The sequence below is a fragment of the Manis javanica genome, unplaced genomic scaffold, assembly GCF_040802235.1.
Source record: "Manis javanica isolate MJ-LG unplaced genomic scaffold, MJ_LKY HiC_scaffold_61, whole genome shotgun sequence".
Lineage (NCBI taxonomy): Eukaryota > Metazoa > Chordata > Mammalia > Pholidota > Manidae > Manis > Manis javanica.
The window spans coordinates 13,538-22,411 of record NW_027332207.1 but is presented as its reverse complement, the minus strand read 5'-3'; the positions used below and the strand labels follow the sequence as shown (position 1 = coordinate 22,411).

The following is an 8,874-nucleotide window of genomic DNA, read 5'->3' as shown; positions in this document are numbered from 1 at the left end:
GCCAAGTTTAGATGGGGAAGACATTCACAAATCTTCCTGAGTATGTAAGAGACAAAGATAACACCTTTGTGATACTTTTCAAAGGATATAAAAAAAATTCCTGAATCTTAGCCCATTCTTTAAACTCAGAAGGAATTGACAGCTGATGCCTGCATTTTACCAGAGGCAAAAACATGCCTCCTCAGCAAACGGTGGGTTGGCTGCAGTCTAAGGTGTACTAGCGGCAGAGGCTAAGACTCTCCCTGCTTATCAAATGAAGCTGACCCAGTCTTGGTCACAGCATCGCCAAATGGAAAGCTGGCCTTGCAGGATTTCCCTAAATCCCTGATGGCAGAAAAGAATGAATTAACCAGACAGCCCATCAGGGCATTTCAGGAAAGGCTCTTAATAGAGGAAAGCATTAACATGTAACCACACCGAAAGGCGGAAACACAGCTAGATATTAGTGGCAGCAGTTTCAGTTTGTAACATTTCTTGAGCTTGTTTAAAAAACATGGATATTCGTTCAGCTGCATCTCCTGTACCGTCAGTGCTGACATGTCAGGGACCTCAGAGATTTAATGGAAAAGTGAGCTGAGATGCAAATGGCAGCATCAGACCCGGCAGCTATCAGACAAATGGAAAACCCAGCTTTCCTCCCCAGCCCTGAGCCCATCCTGATTTGGGTTGCAGATTTTTTATGCTCTTTTCTCTCTTTCTCTCTGCTGTTTTCTTTATCAACTTTCTCCATCCTAAAACTTTCACGACCCAATCTCCATGTTGCTGCCTCCTAACTCATTTCTAACATTTGGTAGGTGTACTTGCAGAAATAACTGTGCCTTTCCTTGAACTGATGTGCTGGGTGTGGAGCGGAGAAGTATCTGTTTATAGCACTTCAAGGGCAATAGGCAGACTCACGTCAATCAAGTGACTCAGTATGAACTGACATGTAAGATACCCCTTGGGAGTGATTTTTTGCTTTTTTGATCAGTTGAAGTGCTTGTCATTTCCTTAAATTTCATATTTCTTCAGATGCAATGGAGGTATTGTAGTGAATGTAAAATGCACAAGTAAAACATTTATTTGAAAAGCAACAGCCTTGAAACAGTATAGCATTCACAAGTCAGATACAGTTTCTTATTCCATGGTAAGCATTTGCTAATGTGAAGCTTTATTGTGTAAACCCACCTGCATATGCAATGGTACACAATTCCCTGACAACATTGGTTGAGTCATGAAATAGTCTTAAAGCTGAAAAATGAGTTACATTTTCTGGTAAAACCTAGGGTCTTCTGTGAGACCTCAGGGGTTTGATTTCCCATGAACCTCTTTAGATTACCTTGTGGTTCCCAAGCCTGTTTTGGTTCTTTATCATTTTCTCTTTCTTTCTCCCAGAAAAATTCAGAAAGTCATCATTACTGAACATGTGTTCACTGTTTCCCACCATACTCTCCATGTGGCTTTGCATCCCAGAAGGGGGCAGCTAGGCAGTGGGAGTGGCAGTCTGGGGGGCTGACCAGCTGAGCAGGCTGATAGAACCAGTGTGTCACCCTCATCTCCCCTTCTCCTCACTTCCACCCTCTGCCTTCCCACCTCCTCCCACTGTCCCCAGCACTTTAGACAAAGGCAATAGAACATGAGCTTTGGGGTCAGGCACACCTGTCTTTAAATCCTCCCTCCTCCCAAGCTGTGTGACCTGATAAGCTGCCTGCTCCACCACATCAGTGTTTCTTCACTTGACATGTGGCCAGGGTCACCATTTGCCCTGCTTTTTCTGGGCCAGTCTAGGTGTATGCTTTGTGTCCTGACATACTCATTAATATTGCCTCTGTTCAATGTCTCAAGTAGCCTGAATAGACTGTAAAAATGAGGCATTTTAGATGTCTACTATAGTGCCTAGTACATAGTTCCTTGAGATGGTAACTTCTACTCTTATTCATAATGATTTGAAGTGATCCTCCCACCAGATCTCAGTGGATTACTTGATGTGGTGAGCTGGATGTGAGCTTAGAAAAGTCCATTTTGTTTTTGGACTTTGTTTTAGAAACAATTAATGCCCACCTAATTTTTTTATGATCTCAACTGAATGTAGGGCTCACCGGAATAAAGTAACCAAAGCAAGAAGCGGTAATGACCAGTTTAGGCTGGAAAGGAGAAGGGAAGTTGGGCACAATTTCATTGTGAACAGGAAAAGAAAAGTGACATTTAAAGCAAAAGCAAAACAAATAAAGCATTTCAGAGCAGGGTAGAATAAATCTCAGGCATAGATGGCTTTTCCAAAAGTAGTTCTCCTCAGTGAGCTCTGTGGGTAGAGCCTGAGCTGAGCAGCCTGCCAGGACAGGGCCTTGGGAAGGCGGGTAAGGCGACTCAGCAGAGAGAGGCAGGCCCCAGTGATGCTCAAGGTAAAACATCATCTATAGTAGAAATAGCAGACGAATCCACAGGAAAACCTCTGTTAGGGAGAAAACCAAGAATTGGCCTTGTCTTAGTTTTCCTGCGTCATAAACCCACTGCTGAACTGATTAACTGCTAAAAGTTATGTGCCAGACCCTGAACTACACCCAGGTCATGTGGGATGTGACACACAATCCATGCCCCAAGTAGCTCAGACTACAGACAAGGAGAGACACATGGCAGTGGCAGCACTCTGTACTGTGGAAAGGCATGCTGTGTAAATTGGGAAGGGTAACCTCAGTAACAAAGGGCCCCAAGCCCTGTCGCTAGCCACGATAGACGGCATTCCCCACTGGTATTGCAGAATAGTGCAGGAGTTTGCAAGATAGTCCTCATGTGGCTCTAACTATTCCCATGGCCTTAGAGTTCTCTTTTGGATACTTCACATCCAGTCAACAGGTAGAAGAAAGAGGAAACTAGAGGATGTCACAGGAATATTTTTTGGGCTAGGTTTGGAAGTGGTGCCCACAAGCCATTTGTCAGAGTTAGTCACATTGGCCCCACATAATGCAGTACCTGGGCAGCCATTTTCTGGTAACAATTCTACAGGATGAAGGGGGAGAATTAGTCTCTTCTGAACAGCCAGCTGTTCATGGGACTTATACATGGAGTTGGACTTATACATGGACTTAGATATTTGCACACACATGTTCACAGCTGCATGACTCACAACAGCCAAAAGGTGCAGATGACCCAGGTGTCCACAGACAGACAAATGGATGAACAAAGTGTTGTCTGTACACAATGGAGTCAACAAGGAAGTCATGGCACCAGCTGCATGGATGGACCTAAAGCCATTATGCTCAGTGAAGAGCACCACATGGACAAACAGTATGTGATCCCACATGCATGAGGTCCTGGAGATCCCAACTGAGGTGAAGTCTCCAGAACAGTTCCAGGAAAAAGAAATGGAATCAGAATGGAAAGATGTGTGCATACAGGTGGGGCAGGAGGTGACAGCTGCAGGGGGTCTGTGCATTGGATTACCATGTGGAGGCCCTAATAAGTTCTTCATTTGGGGTCAGATGATGAATCTCTGGAAATGTGTCTCTATTTGGGGTAGGGGCCAAGAGGATGTAGTGTATGGGTGTGCTAAAGTGAGAAGCTGGAGAATTTGTGTAAAGAATGTACTGACACTGCAAGTTTTCTGTATGCTTGAAATTACTGGAAAGTAAATTACTTTGCAGAATAACCATGTCAGTTCTGACCAGAAAAACAGAGCAGACATCACACCCAGTCACAGAGGCCAAGCCCTCCCCAGCCCAGTTCACCTGAAGTGGAGCGCTACTCACCTTGCATGGGTTCAGGTGTAATTAGGAGGCACCTGGGAGGATTCCTCTGTGGCCACTGGGCCTTGGGTGCTGGGACGACCTGGAGTAGAAAGAGTGGAATTTTTTAATTCCAATTTCCACAGCACACCACCAAACACCTGTTAGAACTAAAAAGCAATTCAATAAACTTGCAGGATGCGAAATCAATATACAAAAGTCATTTGCTCTGTTCACTAATAACCAACCATCAGAAAGAGAGATTAAGAAAACATGCCCTTTACAACTGCATCATAAATAAAGTACCTAAGAACAAACTTAACCAAGTGGGTGGAGGCCTGAGCTCTGAAAACTGTGGACACTGTGATGTGATTGCCAGTGGGTTCCAGCCCCAGGCAAGTTCGCTATGGATTCAATGTGACCAAAGAAATTGACAGCAAAACATTCTTTGAGGTGAAAGGGTTTATTACCCGGCTTGTTCTCCTGGCTGTAGGTCAAGCACTAGTGCCTCTGCCTCTGCCCAGAGCACTGGGCCGAGCTCTCTATATAACGCAATAATAGCTTATTGCCTAAAGGTGTGGAAGAGGTAGCCTAGCAACAGGCCAGTTACATCATCGGGTGGCTAAAGTTCGGTGAAAATCTTGGCCATAGGAACCCCAACTTCCCCAACAGCTAGGTTATTACAAGTCCCCTCCACCCACAGCAACGTGCAGACTTCATGCCACCCCCGCCGAAATTCCATCCACTTCTCACAGAAGCAAACACTCTACAGCTTGGACGGAACCACACGGGACCCCATACCCACAACAATCCTGCAAAAGCCGAACCGGGACATCGTGCCCAGACCTCCCACTGCAGCAACCGAGACCCCATGTGGCGCACAAGCAGACGTGGGTGTGGAAAGAGGACACCGGGCGCCCTCCGACCCCCAAACCCACTCTGCCCAAGAAGCCAGCTCACAGAGCCCCGGTGCCCAGACCACAGGTCGGCGCCACCCACGAGAAGCCGGGCTGGGTCAGCACCACACTGTGCCCAGGGGGCCTCCCAGGCGGCCCCCACACCGGGGACCCTTCCCAGGAACTCTCCCCATGTGTTCGACGCACAGCAAGGCCTGCGCCCCAGTAAGCGGGCCATCCAGCAACAAAGAACCCTCCACCTCATTTCCATCTCGGAACCTCATTAGGAAGGACGCCTGGAGCCCAGAGGGCGTCCCGCAGGTGCGGCCAAATCCATCCACCACACAGGAGCCTGGGGCGCGCGGTGCGGAAACACGGGCTTCTGGGGACGCGCTGGACGCCGCGCACCCACCCCGGCCCCGCCGCACCCGCGGCCCGAACTCACCCACGCTCGCCTCGCCCCCGAACTCTGCACGGGCCCTGTTCCCCGCCGCGGGCCCTTCTTCCCCTGGCCCCAGGAGGAGAGCGATCGGACGGCGCACGGGGAGCGTCTCCTCTCCTTTCCCTCCGCAGCTCCTCAGGAAACCAAGCCATCGCTGCAGACGCGGCCGGAGGAGTCCCGGAGCCGCAGCCGGGCCCGAGGAATCCCGGCTCCTGTCAGCACCAGGAGGAAAGTCCCAGGGCCACAAACCGAACCTCTAAACAATTTTTCCAAGCTCGGGTTATTTTCACAGGTACATCTACTTTGGAATGTGAACTTCACCCAACACAGACATCCAATTCATGCATCACACTTAGAAACAGGTGCATATCTACTCACTCCCAGAGGCAGTGTGTATGGAAAAGCTTGGAGGCATCCATGTCACTTCTTTGTTCAATCCAAGCCTGGGCTAATGAACTGACATCGCAGGAGCGAGAGGGGGAAGGTTGGGGGCCACACTCCAAGAAAGAAAAATGAGAGGAAGATTCCAATAAGGATAATACTTTGGCAGATGATGGAAAGAATCCACCCCACACACCCATTTCTAAGTGGCCTTTTCCTATCTGGGAGCACCTGCACTGGGCCACTACAGAGGAAGGGAGAGGTATAGGGAAGGAGGAGCTGACAGTCATGACCTGACACAATCACAGGATCATGTGGGTGTCAGCAGGGGGGCCTCCCATGTCCAGGCCCTGTCTCACTCGCTGGGCAGAGCCCGAGGACAGGATAAAAAGGAGCTGGGGCAGGGCCGCTCCAGAGGCTGCTGCTGAAGCAGACCTGCGCCAACCAGAGTAGACTTGGGGCAGCAAATGGACAGACACTTTCTCCTCCAGCTCCTCCTACTGGGCCTGCCCAGGGTGCTGGGCTGAGAGATATGGGTGAGACCTCTGAGTCTGACCCACTGGATCCCTGTCCCTGGTGTCCATAGACCCTAATCCACTCCCCCAAACCCATTTACTGGCCTCTCTTCCCATATGTGTGCTGCCCTGGGAAACCCAAGGCACACGCCCTATGTTCCCCTGCAACTTGTCTTTTCATAGCCCAGCCTGATGTGAAACAAATAACGTGGAAATCAGCATTCCCTCTTGCCTTGACTGACTTGTATACCTACACCAGCTTTCTCACACTCTGTCCTCAAATCCCAGCTCCCATGAGCCCATAATAGCTACAGGCTTGTTCACATGTGCCACTTGTTCCACTGATGTCCTTTATAGCAAAACAAAATTAGATTGGTTATGAATCCAGTCCAGGACCCAGCATTTTCACCTTTAGCTGCCATGATTGGTTTGTCTCCTCCTTCTTATGACAGTCTTTCAGGCTTTCTCTGTCTTTCATGCTTTTACATTCTTAATGGGCCATTTGATTTTTAGAGTGCCCCTCAATTCAGTTTCCTCTGGTGTTTCTTCTGGACTAGATTCAGTTGCACATTTTTGCAAGGATCCCACAAAAGTGGTGCTGTGTCCTTCTAGAGCCTGATATCAGGCCTCACATAATGTCTAAATGTCCCATTTCTGGGATTCTGAACATTGGAATGGGGCCATTTGGGAAGATCCTGATAAAGCTGGGACTTTGAATTTATAAATCCCTCCCAGTTTATTTGGCCAGTAGAAGCAGCCTCTCTGTCCCCATGTGAGGACAGTAACCCTGCATGGCTCAAGGAAACTCTAGTGGCCTTCCCTGAAGTAGCTGCCTTACAAGACGCTGCTGGCTCTGTTCAGGACCCATCCCCAGCCTTGTCTCTTTGCTTCTAGTGATATCCCTGGATTCAAGTCCTGTTAAGCCCTGAAAGGTGAGGTTCTAAATGGACACATGAACTTGTACACTATACTGCAACAAACTAGATGAATTTTTCCACTTTATACAGACATAAACCTAGGAAACGTGTGAAATGATATTAAGGGTGTGGGATAACTGCAGATGGAAGAGAAAGTTGGGTGAGGCCAAGTTGATTGACATATGCCCACCACACAGATATTGCAGGCTAAAGGTCATGGCTTGGGTGATTGGACATGGCTCTAACATGTGGGTGGTGGGCTGAAACGTGGACCAAAGAGTGGCCTACACCAAACGGCGATAAGAGGACAGAGCTTCCCTGGCCTACCATAGGGGGAGGGGTCCAAATGCTTCAGGAAATTGGACTGTTAGAGTGGGCTTTTCACTGAAGATCTGCTCCTCCACCCTGGAAAGTTCCAGAGAACTCATCTTTTACCATGAGCGTGAGAAATAAATTTGTGAGGGGAGCTTCAGCATCCTTGAAGAGCTCTGTGATTGTTCTTTGCTCAGAAACTACAGTGGGATCTGGTGTCACTGAATTGGGAGACCTAAATGCAATTGGGACAACAGACCCCAGGGAGGCAGAGGCCAAGTGGGAGCAAAGGCCAAGTGGGTGTGGTTACTCTGATGAATGGCAGAGTCAAAGCAGCCATCAGAATATTCTGATTCAGAGAGCTATGACTATGGCTAGTTGATCATGGTGAACTTGGAAGTGAAATAGATGCCAGGTCCACTGAATGCGTACTTACTGTTTGTGAGTGGAAGAGGTGCATTTCAAGTGAGCAAAACTCTGAATTATAACAACAGAGGATCATGCCTCCTAGAGCCATTCCCAGCCGTGAGAACTACAGCCCCAGGACTCTGAGTGGCAGACTGGGTCCCGAGCTGCCTTTCATGAACTGGACCAAACAGTTAAGGTCTCACAGCAGAACTTCATCATCAAATGGAAGTGGTAAATGCAAGAGTAGGCTTCAGCAGATCTTGAAAGCAAAAGTAAATTTTGGGCCCCCCAAAATGGCCCAAATACCCATGTTTTCTCCTGCTACGTTACCTGTCTCTCCCAGCCTCCACCTGTGTCCTCACGGGACTTTCCTATAATCGGTTACAGAGAGGAAAAGTCCAGCCTGGTTTACAAATATGAAGATACCCACTGACAATGGACAAGGGCAGTGGTATAGCCCTGAAGGATGCTCCCCTGAAGGACAGTGGTAAAAGGACATCTTCATGGTGGGAGGAAGTGCAAACTGTGCCTCCGGTTGTTCATCTCGCTTGGGAGGAGAAATGGCCAGACATGCAACTGCATGCTGACACACAGGCTGTGGCCCATGGTTTGTGTGGATGGCCAGGGCCTTGGCAAAAACATGACTGGAAAACTGGTGACAAGGAGGGCTGGAGGGTAGGTATGTGGATAGACCTCTCAAGTGGGCAAAGATGGTCAAGTGAATGTGCCCCAAATTATGACCTCAGCAGAGGACTCAAATGATCAACTGAATAGGAGGACCCATTCCACAGGTACTGGATAGCCTCCCTCTCCTGGCACTCCTGCCATTGCCCAGTGAACTCACAATCAAGGTGGCCTTTATGGCGGGGGTGGAGGTTATGCATGGCCTTAGCAACACTGTCTACAGGACATGTTAGGTGTCCAATCTGCCATCAGTAAAGAGCACAGAGTCCCCATAATGGCCCTATTACCCAGGGTGTTAGGCCAGCTACCTGCTCTCAGGCTGACTCTATTGGGCTACCTCCATCATGGAAGGGACAATTTGTGTTCTCACTGGAATAGGGACTTACTCTGGATATAGATTTGCCTTCCCTGCATGCAATTATTCTGTCAAAGCTCTCATCCATGGACTTGGGAAATGCCTTATCCATCGTCATGGTATTCCACAAAGCATCTTTTCTGTGATGGTTAATTTTATGTCTTAAGTTGACTGGCCACAGAGTGCCCAGGTTAAACCCTATTTCTGGGTATGTCTGTGAGGGTCCTTCTGCATGAGATTAGTATTTGAATTGGTGTATGCAG

General features: G+C 48.5%; 1 long non-coding RNA gene across 1 annotated transcript; it reads right to left on the bottom strand.

Moving 5' to 3' along the window:
• Positions 1-457: 457 nt before the first annotated feature.
• Positions 458-6,745, bottom strand: LOC140847670 (uncharacterized). The gene is made up of 3 exons (XR_012127672.1): positions 5,418-6,745; positions 3,726-3,804; positions 458-2,431 (listed from the first exon to the last, which is right to left on the bottom strand). It is a non-coding gene; the product is annotated as an uncharacterized lncRNA (long non-coding RNA).
• Between the last annotated feature and the right edge of the window lie 2,129 nt (positions 6,746-8,874).